Source organism: Canis lupus, chromosome 2 (assembly GCF_048164855.1).
Source record: "Canis lupus baileyi chromosome 2, mCanLup2.hap1, whole genome shotgun sequence".
Lineage (NCBI taxonomy): Eukaryota > Metazoa > Chordata > Mammalia > Carnivora > Canidae > Canis > Canis lupus.
Window position 1 is genome coordinate 16,845,880 of NC_132839.1, and position 18,271 is coordinate 16,864,150.

Consider the following 18,271-nt stretch of genomic DNA (forward strand, 5'->3'; position numbering starts at 1 on the left):
GATGTAAGCTGTTGTCCACCAGGGAGCTTTGGCAAGAGAATTGGCCAGATCACCAACTTCATCTCCACTGTAGAAAAACAACTTGAAGCTCATCTCTGTTGAAGGTGAGTTAGTATCATCTTCACACAGGAGAGATCATGCTAGTGTTATTTGATGTTTTCAGGGTTATCAAGTGGAAGTTTGGTTTAAACTTTGTTTTATGGGATATTGAACCATCATATTTTATTACTTGAGTGTAAAGATTCACACAGAAATCATCAACCTGACAATAAAAAGGGATGGAAGTAACAATTTGGTGTTTATGATACTCCTAGAAGTAGTTTGAATTCCCTCCCTCCCTCCTTCCTTCCTTTTAAATGTTTATTTTTAAGTAATCACTGTACCCAGTATGGGGCTCAAACTCATGACCCTGAGATCAAGAGTCACATGCTCTCCCAAGTGAGCCAGCCAGGTGCCCCAATTTGGGTATTCTTTCTCACCTCCATTCTTGTTTCCAGATAATACATGCTAGCCAAGTTATAATTCATGACTTTTATTTGAATGAATATTGGCTAGAGCAGAATCACATATGTTATATATTTATTTAAAAATATATTATGGATTTCAGGAAATTTCATATAACTGCAATGCCAATATAAAGATACTGTTTTCAAAATCATTATTTGTTCTTTGAAATAGTAGTCTTTATTAATGCTGGCCACAGGCTTGCTGTCTTGGAGACATAGTGGATCACTGTACATGTTTAGTATTATTACAAGAAGTAGTGGGGTATCTAATAGCAATCCACAGTTCAGTATCATTTAATGCATATTTCTTAATCATCACTTCATTTTACTGTGCTAATTTGTGACTTGACCCAGCCCTACCTAATCATGAGATATGTGTATATATGAGTGTGTGTGTGTTTCTATAACATTACATATAAGTGACTTGATACAGTTCCAGATGTTGCTTTGGTCCTCTTTATTCAAGTTGTTTTTACTTGAATCATCTTCATTGTCAGGTTGTTGAAGTCAGTTTCCTTTTATAGCCCTACTTATTGGTATTCTCCTTTTTTAAAAATGTTATTGTTATCTTTTAATTTTTCTTCTTTTGGGGCATAAAAACATTCCGAGGTTAAAGACTAGTGGGGCTATTGCTCACTGACTTCAAAAGGAAGGTCTAGCTGTAGGGAGGAGAGCTTTATAGGTATGATGTTCCATTATAACTAGCCTTAGCTATACTAAATGGTTTGTATGAGGCCATGAAATAAAAAAAGGAATAATGTGGCACTGTGTTTGGAGAAAAAGTTTGTACAATTTTCTTTTCCTCAAAAAAGCTCTAATATTTCTGTAGTAAGATTGGGCTTTCCCTTCCCATGCCTTATAAGTAATTATTAAATATAATGCAGTGTGTCTTTAAAAATCTTGTTTCTTGAAAACATTATTTTAAGTTGACGTGTCTTAGTATTATTTTTACATTAAGCCTTAAACATTTTTAGTTGGACTAGACTTTGGAAATTTCTTTAGCATTATAGTGCATTAGGTTATTTAGTGTTTAAACTTGAGTTTGTCTTAACTAGAATAATTTCTATTGTAGTTATTATGATAAAATACTACTTGTTGAGTAATTATAATTCTAATTGTTATTAACATTAGTAAAATTAATTAAAATTAATTTGCTCAGCTCTATTCTGAGTATTTTTTATATGTCGTTATATCTTTACAAGAGTTATATGGGGTAGGAATAATAATCCTAGGTTTATACACAAGGAAACTAAGACTCAGGGTTCAATGATTTGCATAAGGTTGGTAACTGACCCAGACTTTAAACTATCTGACCTCAGAGATTCTGTTCAAAGCTCCTGTTTATAATTTGGTGTTAAGCTGCATGAAAGGCTTATGTATGTCACTTGAGAATGGGCTATTTCACTTCTGAGGCAGTCTGGTTAGTTCACATATATTTTGTACTACTTACTGAGGTACACCAAACTGTATCTGGCAGAAACATTTGCTTTTGTGACTTTATGTGGACATAACTTTTTAAAAGGAGATTTCTTGATTTATGTTAGAGATAGAGCATGTGTGTGCACTGGGGCAGGGCAGGGGGAGGGGCAGAGAGAGTCTCAAGCTGACTCTGTGCTAAAGGTAGAGCCCCATAGGGGGCTTGATCTCACAACTTGGAGATCACAATCTGAGCTGAAACCAAGAGTTGGATGCTCATTCTGCTGTGCCACCCAGGTACCCTAATGTGGACATAACTTTTGACAGTCTGTTAGTATTTTGTGTATACCTAATGTTGTGTGTGTTTGCTGTACGCATGTTATCTCCTATATAGATTCTTTTTAAGACTTTATTTATTTACTTGAGAAATAGATAAAGAGTACAAGCAGGGGGCAGAGGCAGAGAGAGAAGCAGACTCCCTGCTGAGTGGGAAGCCCCTCATCATAGGGCTCAATCCCAGGACCCTGAGATTCATGACCTCAGCCAAAGGCACATGCTTAACTGACTGAGCCATCTAGGTGCCCCAACATGTATGGATTCTTTTTTTTTAATAGAGATTTTATTTATTTATTTATTCATGAGAGATACATAGAGAGAGGCAGAGACACAGGCAAAGGGAGAAGCAGGCTCCACGCAGGAAGCCCGATGTGTGACTCGATCCCAGGACCCTGGGATCACAACATGGGCCAAAGGGAGGGGCTCAACCACTGAGCCACCCAGGCGCCCCAACATGTATGTATAGATACTTTAAGAGGAATCTTGACAATGCTTCCTTGGAAAGCCTGGTGTATCTTTAGCGTCTGCCACAAGTGGAAGAATTGCTGTTTAATATATAAATTTGCTAGAGGCTGAGATCCTTGTTCTGGGGGATTATTCACATATGCATATAAAACAGGTAGGCTAAAATGGTGACATTAATTTTCTAACAGATGTATAATAAAGTGTGAAATGTTAGTTTGACCATTGTTGAGGAAAGCCAAATGCATAAATTTTATAGACGTTATAGATTTTTTTTTTTTTTTTTTTTTTTTTTTACAAATAGAAACCATTGAAAGATTTTAGGATGCAGATTGTGTTGTCTTTAGCATATGTGTAAAGTCTTTTGTTAGTGGCCATTGCATATTGCTTCAAGTTTACCTCCAGCAGTCCTCTTCTTTACCAACTAGTGTCATGTATACTCCTTACATATCTTCCTCAGTTAAAATGAATACCTTGGAGGTGCCTGGGTGGCTTAGTTGTTTAAGTGTCTGATACTTGATTTTGGCTCAGGTTAGGATCTCAGGATTGTGAGATCCAGCCCAGTACTCTGCACTCAGTGGGGAGTTTGCTTGAGATTCCTTCTCTCCCTTTTCACCTCCCCCGTACTCTCTCTCAAATAAAAAATAAATCTTCCCCCCCTTCCCCCCAAAATGCCTGAATAGCTTGTAGTTACTCTACAATAATTAGGTATTGGGCACTTTTGTCTTCATTAATATTTTCTTTCTTGCCATTATGATCTTTTCTCTTTGTTCCTGTTGAATACCAACTTTTTAGTCAAGATTCGGGAATGCCTTTTTTCTTTGAAGGCTTTCCTAACTACTGACCTTTGTCATTGAACCTTACCTTCTTTGAACCTTTCTAGTACAAGTTTCTATTCTAGAATCTTATATTTTGTATTTATATACCTTTATATTTTATTGTACTTATGTACATATCTGTTTCTTTCTAACTAGACTGTAGATAGACTGTAGATTTTTTAATAAGCAAGTACAAAGGCTATGTGTCTAATTCATGTTTATATCCCCAGTTTTTAGCACAATACCTGGTAGATATAGATGCTTAGTAAGCATTTGTTAAATAGATGAGTAAATAAATGGTTCAACTATAAAGGAAAGAAAAGATTATCCTCACAGTTGGTGTGATAATGGTGATAAAGTGCATTCCAAGGTGGAGTGCTGCTACTCTTTTTAGGGAATATTCAGTGTTGAAAATAGTATCTTTCCTGAGGTCTCACTGTAATCTTACTAGCTTCTAGAATTAGTATAGTGTACGTCTCAAGTTTTGTTATCTTGAACTAACCATGTATTATTAAAATGAGTCCACAAAATTTCAATAGGTGAATTTTTTCATGAATAATATATTTTAATAATAAGTATAATAGGTCTTGACTTAAGGATTCTCTTACTTCCCTTAAGGAGATCCACATGTGCTTTGGTGTTATAATCAATCTAAAGTTGGAAAAGGACCCTTCTGCTTGAAAATGATGAAAAATTTTGTCAAGGAATGAACCTACTTGTTACTACATTTAAAGTTCCATTTGCTTTAAAACCATAATTCTTATGTTATGGAATTCTGGTTAAAATGGTTATAATGGCCAGTATTATCAGAATGACAGATTCTAACTAACATAGGTTAGTAGTTTTACATTTTGAAAAACACTAATGTGTCATATTACTCCTTTAGTAATATGCAAACTTTAGGTTGGTTCATATTTTGTTTATTTATAATTATTAAGATTATATTAGAGAACAGATGTTCTTTCACCATCAGCTTGCATTAGATTTAACTAAAGAAATATACGATGAAGATAATAAAAAGAAGCTTAAGGCTTCTGATATTGACTATATTCTGTTAAGTGAGCTTGTTTTAGGCTATATAGAAACAACTTAATATATACTGAATTAAAATTTGCTATGCTGAAAATAGCATATTCACTAAATAATTTAAATAAAATGATATAAGTGTCAAGGGGGTTGAATGGAATGAAATTTTCTTTGCTTAAGCTCTAAACAGTAAGGCTTTTAATTTTGTAGGAAGACATTAAATCCTGGTCATTCAACTTGTATATCCTTTAGCCTATTTCGTAGTCAAAAGCTTGTAAGTAAATATATGTGCTGCTGAGAAACAGTGATCAAAAATGGCAATAAAAGTCACATAATGAAATAAGAATACTAAAAAAAAATCCAAGGATTTTACTGTAGCTCATTATTCATTACATTTCTGACAGTCTTCATGATTACAAATCACTTGATTGACTAACTAGACATTCTCAAAGTGAATTATGAATCAGGTTCATTTTTTCTGGTTGATAGTTGGCACATGCTGTAACTCTTACACTTTGTGATATATCAAATTCTTGTAACAGTAATAAAAGATATAATCAACTCTTTATTTTAGGAAAACTATACTGCTTTTTCAAAAACTGAAATGCAGTTGCTAACATTTTAACAACAGAATATAATCTCTGCTTTTGTATCCTAAGGTGGAATTCACAGTGATGACATTATTTTTCAGATTAAAATAAATCTATAGACTGATTTTCCATCAGGCATAAAACTCCAATTGATATCAGTTTTATAGGCTTCTTGGGCAGTTGCTTGAGCCTAGTTTACATAAACAGTTGCTTATCTTAGTACTTAAAAAATGTTTTTAACATTTTTCTTTGAAGGAAATGCAGTTTTCCCTAAATACCTAATTTGTAATGAGGCCATGATGTTGCACACTTTAAAATGTGGAGCATTTTAATGGTTATTAATAGAGGGGGTCTTTTTTTAAGTTGGGAAAAGGGTCTATAGTGACCTGAATCTTGATCTTTCCCTTCTAAAACTTAATCAAGGGGGGTAAATTCTGCTTTCAAATGTATTCTCTTCTCTTTGACTTAATAAGAATTCTTCATGCATTACTTCACTGGCAGTTGAGTGGCAGAAAATTCCTGTAGTACAACTGCATTTGCTTTAATCCCATCCACTCAAGCAGTTGAAAATAAAGTGGGTGTTCCTTAATGTGATATATTCAAAATTTGAGAATCTTGCACAAAATTCAGTCATTGCCTTAGCAAAAGTGAGATTCCTTCATTGAAAATTGTCAGGCATGGGAATGTAGAGCCCCAACTGTGTTGTTTAACAGTGTTGTTATGAGGTCCTCTTACTAATAAAGATTACATACAGTAAAGCAATTCTGTAAATTCTGTAATTTGGTAAAGTGTGAAGGCAAAATCATCAAAGTTAGTGGAAGCTTTGCATATATAACAGTCACAGAATTGTAGTGCCTTGCTTTTTCCCTATGTGAAAGCAGAGTAATTAGTATTTCAGCATTCCAGTGCCTTTTGCTTACTTTTTTCTTTTATGAATAAGATTTCTTTATAACTAAAATTGTTTTATTGCTGTTTAGTTGCAAAAATTATTTTATTGCCCTTCCACTGTCTTTAAAATTATTTTATAAAATATTTTTTTGGAATAATATCCATCTGCTATATTAAATTATGTGAAAATGTGGAATAGTAATGTGTAATTACATATAATTTTAGAAATACAATCATAAGCTGTTTAAAAAAAAGACTTTATTTATTCATGAGAGACACACAGAGAGAGGCAGAGACATAGGGAGAGGGAGAGGCAGAGGCAGGCTCCCCTTAGGGAGACTGATGCAGGACTTGATTGCCCTCCACCCCCATCACGGCCTGAGCCAAAGGCAGATGCTCAACCACTGAGCCACCCAGGTGCCCCCAATTATAAGCTTTTTATTTTAATGTTTTCTTCTTTTTAAAATTGGCTAAGGTTTTTGAATTTATGCTTTAGCCACCTTGAAATTTAATTTTTAATACTCTAAGCATTAATTATATGCTTAATAGTTAAAATTGCTGTTAAACATCTTTTATGGGATTAAAATTTTATTTCTGATTAGGCAATGAATTATATATGTAATCAATTATTACATCCATTTAAAAATTATGACCAAAAGATTAATCCTCCATAGATGTTTTTAACAATATAAACCATCCTGGTAGAATTGGAATTAAGGACTTAGAAATGGAGAGACAGAGGGTCAGTTTATTAATTACAGTAAAAACTTTAAATCTTTTATAACTTCAGTAGATTTTGTGAAATGACCACAAACTAAACTGAGATAATAAAATACTGCCATTTTCCAGCCTGGCTCGATGCTTTTTACTTCTTTGACATAGCTAGGTATACATTTGGACTCTAGCAGCATTATTGAACTTCTTCATGTGGTTTGAGGTAAACAATGTGTGCTAAAATGGACTTTTATTGCTCTGACCTGGCAACAGGATTTGGGAATAGAGGAAGACTGGGGTAGAGAGGAGGAGACAAAAAAATAGGTTTTCAGGCCACAGAAATGGACTGAATTATTTTGATCATTTGTTTATGTTTAAATAAAAGAAATTGCTAGGTTATCTCCTTTTTGTAATGTATAACCTGATTGCTTTCCTTAATTGTTTCCTTTGAACAATTTAGTATTAGAACAGTCATTGTGAGAGGGAATGGGAGTATCTGGAGATATGGGAAAACTGAAGGAAAATATTTAAGAAGGAATTTCTTGTATTTGTCTTTTTTGGTAAGTGTATAAAGGGATCAGGATATTCAGTATAAGTAAAATTAACCAAAAGCTTGTGTTCCACAATTTATACTTTAACCCTTAATATTTATTCTCCCTCCCTTACTGCGCACAGGGTACATGACAATAAAACTTTTGTAACATGGTCCAAATGTCTCAGGTTACATTTCTCATTATCAACATTACATTGGTGTATCTATTCTAGTTTTTATGTTAAAAATGATATTTTTGTATTTTGGTGATATAAAGTGAGGTTTTTTTTTTTTTAAAGATTTTATTTATTCATGAGAGAGAGAGAGATATCTATTCTAGTTTTTATGTTAAAAATTATATTTTTGTATTTTGGTGATATAAAGTGAGGTTTTTTTTTTTTTTTAAAGATTTTATTTATTTATTCATGAGAGAGAGAGAGAGAGAGAGAGAGAGACAAACAGACACAGGCAGAGGGAGAAGCAGGCTCCACGCAAAGAGCCTGATGTGGAACTCGATCCTGGGACTCCAGGATCATGCCCCGGGGCCAAAGGCAGGTGCTAAACCACCTAGCCACCTAGGGATCCCCTAAAGTGAGTTTTTAAATTGGAGGGGTAGCTGGCTGACTCAGTTGATAGAGCATGCAACTCTTGATCTTGGGGATTGTGAGTTCGAACCCCACACTGGGTGTAGAGATTACTTAAGAATAAAATCTTTGTAAGTAAATAAATAGATAGATAGATAGTATTGAGTATTTTTGGTTAAATCCTTCATTGACCTGGATGTGATAAGCTATTTCTCTTCCTTAGGCATATGCTAAATGGTAGAACTACAGATTTGTAGGTATGGAGTACACAATTATGATATCTTACTTTTTGTTATATGAACACTAATATGGTATAAGTACATTCTATATGATTTCAGTGTCTATGCTGTTAATGTTCTGGATAATCTTTAAAAGAATTCTCTGTTTTAGAATTTCCTTTTAGTTGGATTTAATGATAATGTAGTGTTGATTCTGAAAAATCTTTATTATTGTGCAAAAACTCAAAGAACATGAGTGTTAAAGGTGATAGATATGCTTATTTATATTTATGCTTTATTTTAAGAAAGTGGCTCACCCATTTGTGCAGACTGGCAAGTCCAAAATCTGCACGGCTGGCTGGCAGGCTAGAAACCTAGGAGGTAATGTTGCAGGCTGGAGGCATAATATCTTCTTATCTAGGATCATTGGGTTTTGCTCTTAAAGCCTTCAACTTATGAGATGAAGCCCACCCATATTATTGAGGATAATATCTGTTCTTTAAAATCAACTCATTATATGAGTTGGTATATGAGATGGTAGCAGTATCTACAGAATACTTTCATAATAAGTCATGGATTAGTGTTTCATTAAATAACTGGGTACTATATAAAGTATAACCAAGTTGACATACAAAATGAAACATCATGTTTGGCCCTTAAAAAAAATTTATATCACAAGTCACAAAAATGGCTGGGGTCAGGCTGTCAGACTGTTACCACAGAACATACTAGGCAACTTCTTGAAGTGAGAACTATCAATTCCAGAGATAGTAGTTGATAGCCATTTGCTTATTAAGAATTATTGAGTGTTCTTTAAGTGCTATTTGAAAAGAACAGCATGCAAAACCACAAATGGACTGTACTTTCACATATACTGATTATTTTTTAAAAAGTATTTTATTTATTTATTCATGAGAGACACAGAGAGAGAGAGGCAAAAACACAGGCAGAGGGAGAAGCAGGCTCTACGCAGGGAGCCTGATGTGGGACTCAATCCCTGGACTCCAGGATCATGCCCTGGGCTGAAGGCAGGCACTAAACCACTGAGCCACCCAGGGATCCCACATACACTGATTATTATTGATGCTTGGGACAAAAAGTGGTTGTTAACCCAAAGACAAACCATTTACTAAAACCCAAATTTTACTGACTTGCCTTATATAAGTTTTTATTACATAAACCTTGTATCTCAAGGTCTAAAATTGTCAACTTTCTCTTTAATTAAATAATTTATATTACTTTGATACTTTATATAGGGATTTCTAAGAACAGTTTTGGAAATTTTTTCTGTCACAGTCCATTGGTACTGTGAAACTGACTGTTTTTAAGGCACCACTCCTGTTGGGTAACCAGGGTCATTGAAGGATCTCAAGATGGCTGGATGAAAACTTGCCATAAAAGCCATTGACAGGGTAGCTTTGGGGGAGATCATATCTCAAAACCAGAAGGCCATTGTTAACTCCCTGAAATCCGTAGTGAGACTCACCTCCAAGTTGGCTGCTCTCCCTGAAAATCCACCTGCTATCTATCAACTGGGTTTACTACAAAGCCAGTGTGGTCAAGGCTGGCTTGGTAGATGACTTGGATAATAAGTATAATGCCCTGAAGTTTGCTGTGCCAGAGGATAAATATACTGTTCAGGTGGATGCTGAAGAAAAAGAAGATGTGAAAAGTTGTGTTGAGTTTTTGTCTCTCTCTCAGAGGCCAGGTTTGAGGAATATGAAAAAGAGCTGGAGAAGCTGAAGAACATAAATCCATTTGATCAGATGATCATTGAGGACCTGAATGAAGTCTTCCCAGAAACCACATTAGACAAGAAGAAATATCCCTGTTGGCCTGGCAAGCCAATTGAAAATTTATGAACTGAGGTGGGGAGAAAGATCTGGCCCTTGCATTATAAACACAGGACACTAAAAATAATTATATGATAACAAAAAATGTAAAACATCATGTCCTTTAATCTAGAAGTAGAAACTCTGGTCTGTATCCGTTTACATTGACCTTATGTTTATTGACTGCCATAATAATGATAAAAGTTCAAAACTAAGAATTTATATGCTAGATACTTTATGAAACTTCTGATTCCTTCAATCATAGTTCTGTTTCAGAAAAGAGGAAACCCATGTTCAGATAGATTAAATGACTTGCCTGTGGTTGTACAAGCAGTAAGTGATGGAACAGGATTCACACTTTATTCAGATGCTGTTTGAATCTGAAGCCTGTAGTTTTCCCTACCCTACTCAACTTGTATTTGTATGAAACTTAGCAAGACTACTGGATCTTTTGGGATAGGATAGCCTATATACTTACGTATTCCTTAATATATAAGGAGCCATGTTAGTTTTCATTGTAATTTAGGGCTTATTTAATAAAAGTTTCTGTCTTCCATAGTGTATACAACTTTTGCCAAATGATGAAAATATGTCATTTTTTGTCTTGGTTGCCCATAAGCTTATGGTTATTATTAATACTCACTTTTAGTGATTTTCTCATCTGTGGTTCCTCATGTAATTATTTCCTGTGTTCATTTAGTTGCTAAGCTCTTCCTTTAGTTTTAAATTAATGTGTTATATAATAATATTTTAAATTATAAATCACTACAGTCTTTTAAAGATTCCTGATAGACAAAAAGAATATAAAATATTATTTTATTATCTCATTGCTTTGTTTTGTTCATTGATGTGTCCATATACCTAAAAAAATAGATAACGAGTAAATAAATGTTAGTGAATGAGTAGATTCAATTAACATGTATCTCCTAGACATCTAGCTGATTCCAAGCGGAATTTAAATTTACTTACACTTAATATATTTGCTGACGTGGTTGACTTTGCTGTCTTACTTTATGCCTTCTATTTGACATGTGTTTTTCATTTTACTCTTCCTTCTTCCTTTCTCTGGATTGATATGGTGATTAATTTTGTGTGTCTACTTTCCTGGGCTGAAAGGGTATCCAGATACTTGGTCAAACATTCTTTGGTCAGACATTCTGGATGTGTTCATGAGGGTGTTTCTGAATGAGATTAACATTGAATAGCAGACTGAGTAAAGCAGATTGGCCTCCCAATTATGGGTGAGCCTCATCTAATCTCTTGAAGATCTGCATAGAACTGGACTATTTAGCTTTTCCTGCGTCTCAAGCCAGCTGTTTTTCAGACAAGGAAAAGGCCTGGTTCTCAGGCCTTTGGGCTTGGATTGGAATACAACATCAGCTCTCTCCTGGGTCTCCAGCTTACTGACTGCAGCTTTTGGGACTTGTCAGCCTTCATAATTTCATGAGTCAATGTATACATCCATCCTGTTGGTTTTAGTTCTGTTTCTCTGGATATCCTTAAGTTATACAATTGATAATTTAAATTATTTTTTCATATTTCCTCTAATTTAGAAGTTATACACTCTTTTCTGTTCATTTGGTTACTCTGGAAATAATAATAAACATAATGATTTTAGTCTAAAGTTAATCAGTACCTTTAGCCTCCTTTTGGATCATATAAAGACTTTATAACACTTTAACTCCATTTCTTCCCCTCCTGACACACTGTTATTGTGCTTTATATATTTTTTTAACCCCTCAGACTTATTGTTACTATTTTATGTATTTTATATTTATGTTCAAATATGTATTTGTCACTATATTTCCTGTTGTTTCTTCCATGTTATATCTTATATCTGGAATACATTCCTGCTCCTAGTAGTTTATTATTGTTCATTTCTTTTAGAGACTATCTGCTGATAACAAACTCTATTTTATTGTTCTGACAAAGCCATTTTATTTTGTTAGTTTAACCATACTGAGTATAAAATTCAGGATTAGCAGTATAAAATTAGCTGAGTATAAAATTCAGGATTAGCAGTAATTTTTGTCATTATGTTTAAGATCTCATTTCATTGTTTTCTGGTTTTCACTGTTTTTGTGATGTAATTGATCTGATTTTTATGTATCTATGCATGTATATATAGCTTTGAGGCATATTTTGTATATCAGATGATCCACCCATTTCAAGTAATTCAGTGATTTTTAAAAGTAAGTTTAGCAGTTTTGTGCTGAGTTGATTAGTTTTAGAATATTTCTGTCACCCTAATAAGAAACCTTATGTCTATTAACTATTTATCCCTGTCCTCCCTCCTTTATCCCAGATAACACTAATCTATGTTTTTGTCTCTAAATTTTCTTTTTCTGGAAATTTCATATAAATCAAGTCATAGAATATGTGATCTTTTGTACTGGCATTCTTTCATTTAACATAATATTTTTGAAGTTCATGTATGTGGAAGCATGTATTAATAATTTGTTCTTTCTTTTGATGAATAGTATTCCACTATATGGATATACCACATTTTGTCTCCATCAGTTGTTGGACACGTAGGTTTTTTTTTCAGGTTTTGACTATGAATATGAATAATGTTCCTAAAAGAATTCATGTGTGAATCTCTATGTATATATGTTTTCATTTCTTTTGTGTAAATCCCTAAGAGGAGAATTGCCCTGTTATTTGGCAGATTTATTTTTTATCTTTTACAAGATACTTCTAGACCGTTTTCCAAAGTGTTTGCATCATTATATTCCTACCAGTAGTGTGAGGACTCCTGTTTCTCCACATTCTAGCTAACATTTGTTATCTATTTTCTTTTTTTTAAATGAGTTTGCTTTTTATTTTAAGATTTTATTTATTATTCATGAGAGACACAGACACACAGACACACACACACACACACACACAGGCAGAGGGAGAAGCAGGCTCCATGCTGGTAACCCAACGTGGGACTCCATCCTGGTTCTCCAGGATCATGCCCCAGGCTGAAGAAGGTGGTGCTAAACCACTGAGCCACCTGGGCTGCCCCATCTATTTTCTTTTTTTAAAGTAATCTCTACACCCAGGCATAGGGCTCAAACTCATGACCCTGAGACCCTGAGATAGTGTCCCTACTAACTGAACCAGCCAGGCATCCCTATTATCATCTAATACAAAAAAAAAAAAAAAAAAATTATCATGGCCATACTAGTGGGTGTGAAATTGCTTCTTATTGTAGTTTTAATTTGCATTTCCTAAACTAATGATATTGAACATCTTTTATATGCTTATTAACCATTCATATATATTCTTTGGTGAAATGTTTTTTTTTTTTTTTTGCAAATTTTACCCATTTTTGAGATTTTATTGCTTGTATTCTCATATACAAAGGATTCATTGTTTTGTATACAAGTCCCTTATAAGATAAAATTTTGCAATATTTTCTCTCATTTTGCTGCTTCTCTTTTAGTTTTCTTAATGGTGTCTTTTGAAGTGCAAAAGACTTGAATTTTGGTGAAGTCCAATTTATCAAATTTTTTTGGTGTTAAATTTAAGAAATATTTGCCTAATCTAGGGTCTTAAAGATAATCACCTGTATTTTCCTTTAAAAGTTTTAGTTCTCACATTTAGCTCTGATTTATTTTCTGTTAATTTTTGTATATAGTATGAGACAAAGGTCTAACTTCATCTTTTGGCATATGGATATCTAGTCCTAGTATCATTCATTAAAAAGGCTATCCTTTATTTCTGTGAATTTCTTTTACACCTTTGTTGAAAATCAGTTGACCATAAGTATAAACATTTATTTCTGTACTCTCACTTCTATTCTAGTGATGTACATGTCTATCTTCCTTTGCCAGTACTACATCATGTTGATAACTGCTGCAGTAGTTTTATATTAAATTTTGAAATTGGAAAGTATAAGTTGTCCAGCTTTGCTTTTCTTGGTCAAAATTGTTGTAATATTCTCTATGAATTTTATATAAATTTTGCAATTTTATATAATTGGCGATTCTATATAAATTTTAAGATTATCTTACCAATTTCTGCTAAAAGGCTGCCTAAATTTTGATAGGGAATGAATCAATCTGGGGAGAGTTGCCATTGTAACACTATTGAACTTTTCTACTTCACAAACCTGGCATCTGACCTTCTTTTGAAGGTAACCTTCCCCGCCCCCCCCTCTTCCCCTGCCCACTGTGACTGCTTTAAAGGTCTTGCTCTTTCCTTTTAGATTTAAATAATTTCATGTGATGTCTTTAAGTGTGGATTTCTTTTTATTTATACTGGTTGGGAATTTTTGGCTTCTTGATTATGTGAATTGGTGTCTTTGATCAGTTCTGGAAATTTTGTTGACTTCAAATACCGTTTTTTATAAATCTAAAATATGATCAATTGAAACATGCACCATTTATACATCACCAAAAGAGAAAACAATGTTACTAATGCCTTAATAATAGTATTATGCGGGGGTATCTGAGTGTCTCAGTGGTTTAAGCATCTGACTCTTGGTTTTAGCTTAGATTGGATCTCAGGGTGGTGAGATGCAGCCCCATGTTGGGCTCTGCACTTGGCAGGGAGTCTAGTCTGTTTGAGATTCTCTCCTTCTTCCTTTGCCCTCCCCCTGATCTTGCTCTCTTGCTTACACACACTCTCTTTCAAATAAACAAAATTTAAAAGAATAATATGTGATGTATGAAATGGTCATGCTGATCCCCGTTGCTTAGAAATATGTCATTTTCTCAAAGGATTTGGCAAACTTTTCTTCATTTGCATTGCTTTGTGCATAGTTTTTTTTTTTTTTTTACCTGTCTCTCTGTAAGAAAACATAGCACAATTTCATATATTTGTATCTTTCTTTTTTAGTTCCTGTAAGTAGTTACTGCTTTTTCAACATGTACAGGTCAGTTCAGACTACTATAACATCCCATAAACTGGGTGACTTAAATGACAAACATTTATTTCATAGTTCTTAAGTCTGGGAAGATCAAGACAAAGGTGCTGACAGATTCAGTGTCTGGTGAGGATCTTGCTCCTGATTTGCAGATGGTAACCATCTTGATATATCCTCACATGGTGAGGAGAGAGGTCATTTTTCTCATTCTTTTCTTACAATGGTACCAATCCCATTCATGAGTTCCATCCCCAAGATCTTTTTTTTTTTTTTTTTAAGATTTTATTTATTTATTTATGAGAGATTATACACACAGAGAGAGAATGAGAGGCAGAGACACATGCAGAGGGAGAAGCAGGCTCCATGCAGGGAGCTCCATCTGGGACTTGATCCGGGGTCTCCAGGATCACGCCCTGGGCCAAAGGCAGGAACTAAACCGCTGAGCCACCCAGGGATCCCCCCCATCCCCAAGATCTAATTACCTCCCAAAGGCTCTACTTCTAAATGCCATCAAATTGGGATTAGGACTTGAACATATGAACTTTGAAAGGATACAGGTTTTTAGCCCATAGCACAAGAGTATAATGACTCCTCATTTATGGCAGTTGTTTCAGTCATGGATACTTCTTGCTTCTCTAATGTCAGGTTGTATGTCTGTGTATATTCTTTAGCTTCTCAACTTTTTTTCTAAAGTTTATTATACATTGTATGACATTTATAATTATGTATAAAAATTATACATAATTTTTAAAAAGATTTATTTATTAGAGAGAGTGTGTGAGCAGGAGGAGGGAGAGAGAGAATCTCAAGCAGACATCCTACTGAGTGGGGATCTCACACCCCCACATCATCACCTGAGCTGAGATTAAGAGTCATGGGCTCAACTCATTGAGCCAGCCAGGCACCCCTACGTTGCAATAATTTCTTAATGGCAAATCATAGTTTATCTTCCTTTCTTTCTTTCTTTGGTACTGAAACCTGGGAGAATCGTTAGTTTTTAAAAGTTTACTTTTTAGAGTACAACATGGAGATTTAATATACACATACATTATGAAATGATTACCACAGTCAAGTTAATTAACATATCCATCACCCTAGAAAGTTTTCTTTTGTGGTTGAGAATGCTTAAGATCTACTCTCTTAGCATAGCAGATCGCATATGTACAATACAGTGTTATTAACTATAATGGTGTACAGGGGATCCCTGGGTGGCTCAGCGGTTTAGTGCTGCCTTCGGCCCAGGGTGTGATCCTGGAGTCCCAGGATCGAGTCCCGCATCAGGCTCCCTATGAGGAGCCTGCTTCTCTCTCTCTATGTGTCTCTCATGAATAAATAAAATCTTAAAAAAAATAATGGTGTACATTAGATTTTCAGAATTTATTAATCTTGTTACTGAAATTTCATACCCTATGATGAATGTGTCTCCTCATTTCCTCTACCCCTGTCTGTGGCAACCACTGTTTTACTCTGTAGTCTATGAGTTGAATTTTTTTTAGATTCCACATAAAAATGAGTTTATATAGTTTTTGTCTTTCTCTTTAAGACTTATTTTATTGAGCACAATGTCTTCCAGGTTTATCCGTATTGTTGCAAATGAGAGTTTTCTTCCTTTTTGATGACTAAATAATATTCCATGGTGCATACATACCACACTTTTTAATGCATTTATCTGTGATGGACACTTGTTTCCGAAATTGGCTTTTGTGAATAATGCTGCAGTGAACATGATGGTGCAGATATCTCTTTGAGATAATGATTTTATTTCTTTTGGATATAAACCCAGATGTAGGATTCCTGGATCATATGGTAGTCTTTTTTTAAGTAAATTATACCTCCAATACCAAGAATTATATGCTCTACTGTATAGGCCAGTCAGGCACCCAACGGGTGGTAGTTCTGTTTTTGATTCTTGAGGAACCTCAAACTTTTTCCATATTACCTGTCTCAATTTATATTTCAATATATATTCTCTTTTCTCTATTCCCTTGCTAAAACTTATTTGTTACCTTTTTGATGATAGCCATCCTGACAGTTATGATATAATATTTCCTTATGGCTTAGATTTTCCTGGTTAGTGATTCTGAGTATTTTTACATACCCGTTGGCCATCTGGAAAAAAATGTCTATTTAAATCCTTTGCCCATTTTTAAACCAGGTTATTTGTTTTTATACTGTGTATTATTTACTTATTTTTTGATATTAATCTCATCAAATATATGATTTGCAAATATCAATTTTAAACAATATTCATTTTCCTTTGGAGAAATTCCATTTCATTCTTTTCCTAATCTGCTTTTTTACTTCATGTAGTTTCCTATACCTGTGTATATTTTTAAGTGTGCCATTCATTTATTTTTAAATGTAGTAAGCATAGTTTGATAATTTGTATGTGACAGTTGTAATATTTAAAGTCTTAATGTGTCCCTTGCTGTTGTTTTTCATTTATGTAAGTTTTTGTCACCTGATGCTTTGTTTCCTTGTATTCTTGATTATCTTTTTCATTGCCCTTCCAAAATTATTTGGAGAGTTCTGGAGGCTTAGAATCAAGCTACCTTTCTATAGAGAAGATTTACACTTGCTTTTGCCAAAAGAACCTAGGACCATTTAAACCAAATTATAGCTTGAGTTTTTCTAGTCATTCAAGGGTGGTCAGCAAATCCCCATAAAGGCCAGCCTATGAGCAAAGATTATCAGTAATGGTAGGCTGGGAGACTTATGGTTTCAGGCCTTTATATTTAAGTCTTTAATTCATTTCAAGTTAATTATTTGAGTGATATAAAGCAGTAGTCTAGTTTTGTGTTTTTGCATGTGGCTGTCCAGTTTTCCCAGCCCTATTTACTGAAGAGCCTGTCTTTTCCTCTTTGTATATTCTTGGCTCCTTTGTTGCAGATGAATTGACATGTATTTGTGTGTTTATTTTTGGGTTCTTTATTCTGTTCTATGTGTCTTTTTTCATGCCATTACCATACTGTTTTGATTATTATAACTTTGTAATATAGTTTGAAATCAGGGACCATGATGCCTGTTGCTTTGTTCTTTCTCAAGACTGCTTTGGTTATTTGGGGTCTTTTGTGGTTTCATATACAATTTTAGCACTGTTCATTGATTGATTGCCATTGGGATTCAGGGTCTTCTCTGGTTCCATATGAATTGTAGGATTGTTTGTTGATTGATTACCATTGGGATTTTGATAGAGATTGCATTGAATCTGTAGGTTGTTTTGGGATCATATGGGCATTTTAATAGTATTAACTCTTTCAGTCCATGAGTATGAATATCCTTCCATTTATTTGTGTCTTCTTTAATTTCCTTCATTAGTGCCTTAAGGTTTCCAGTATATAGGTCTTTTACCTCCTTGGTTAAATTTATTGCTAGGTATTTTATCCTTTTTAATGTAATTGTAAAGTGATTATTTTTTGAATTTATTTTTCTAAGAATTTGTTATTAGTGTATGCAATAGATTTTTGTATGTTGATTTTGTATCCTGTAACTTT

At 34.1% G+C, this 18,271-nt stretch overlaps 1 long non-coding RNA gene and 1 pseudogene across 6 annotated transcripts in view; both read left to right on the forward strand.

The window, feature by feature from the left end:
* The window catches only part of LOC140613070 (uncharacterized), a 658,442-nt gene that overhangs the window by 27,491 nt on the left and 612,680 nt on the right, over window positions 1-18,271 (forward strand). For all 6 annotated transcript variants that reach the window (XR_012014181.1, XR_012014198.1, XR_012014191.1 and 3 more), the window contains exon 5: window positions 2-104. This is a non-coding gene — a long non-coding RNA (uncharacterized lncRNA). The remainder of the gene's footprint in view (window position 1; window positions 105-18,271) is intronic.
* LOC140613063 (ATP synthase subunit d, mitochondrial pseudogene) lies at window positions 9,464-10,749 on the forward strand (annotated as a pseudogene).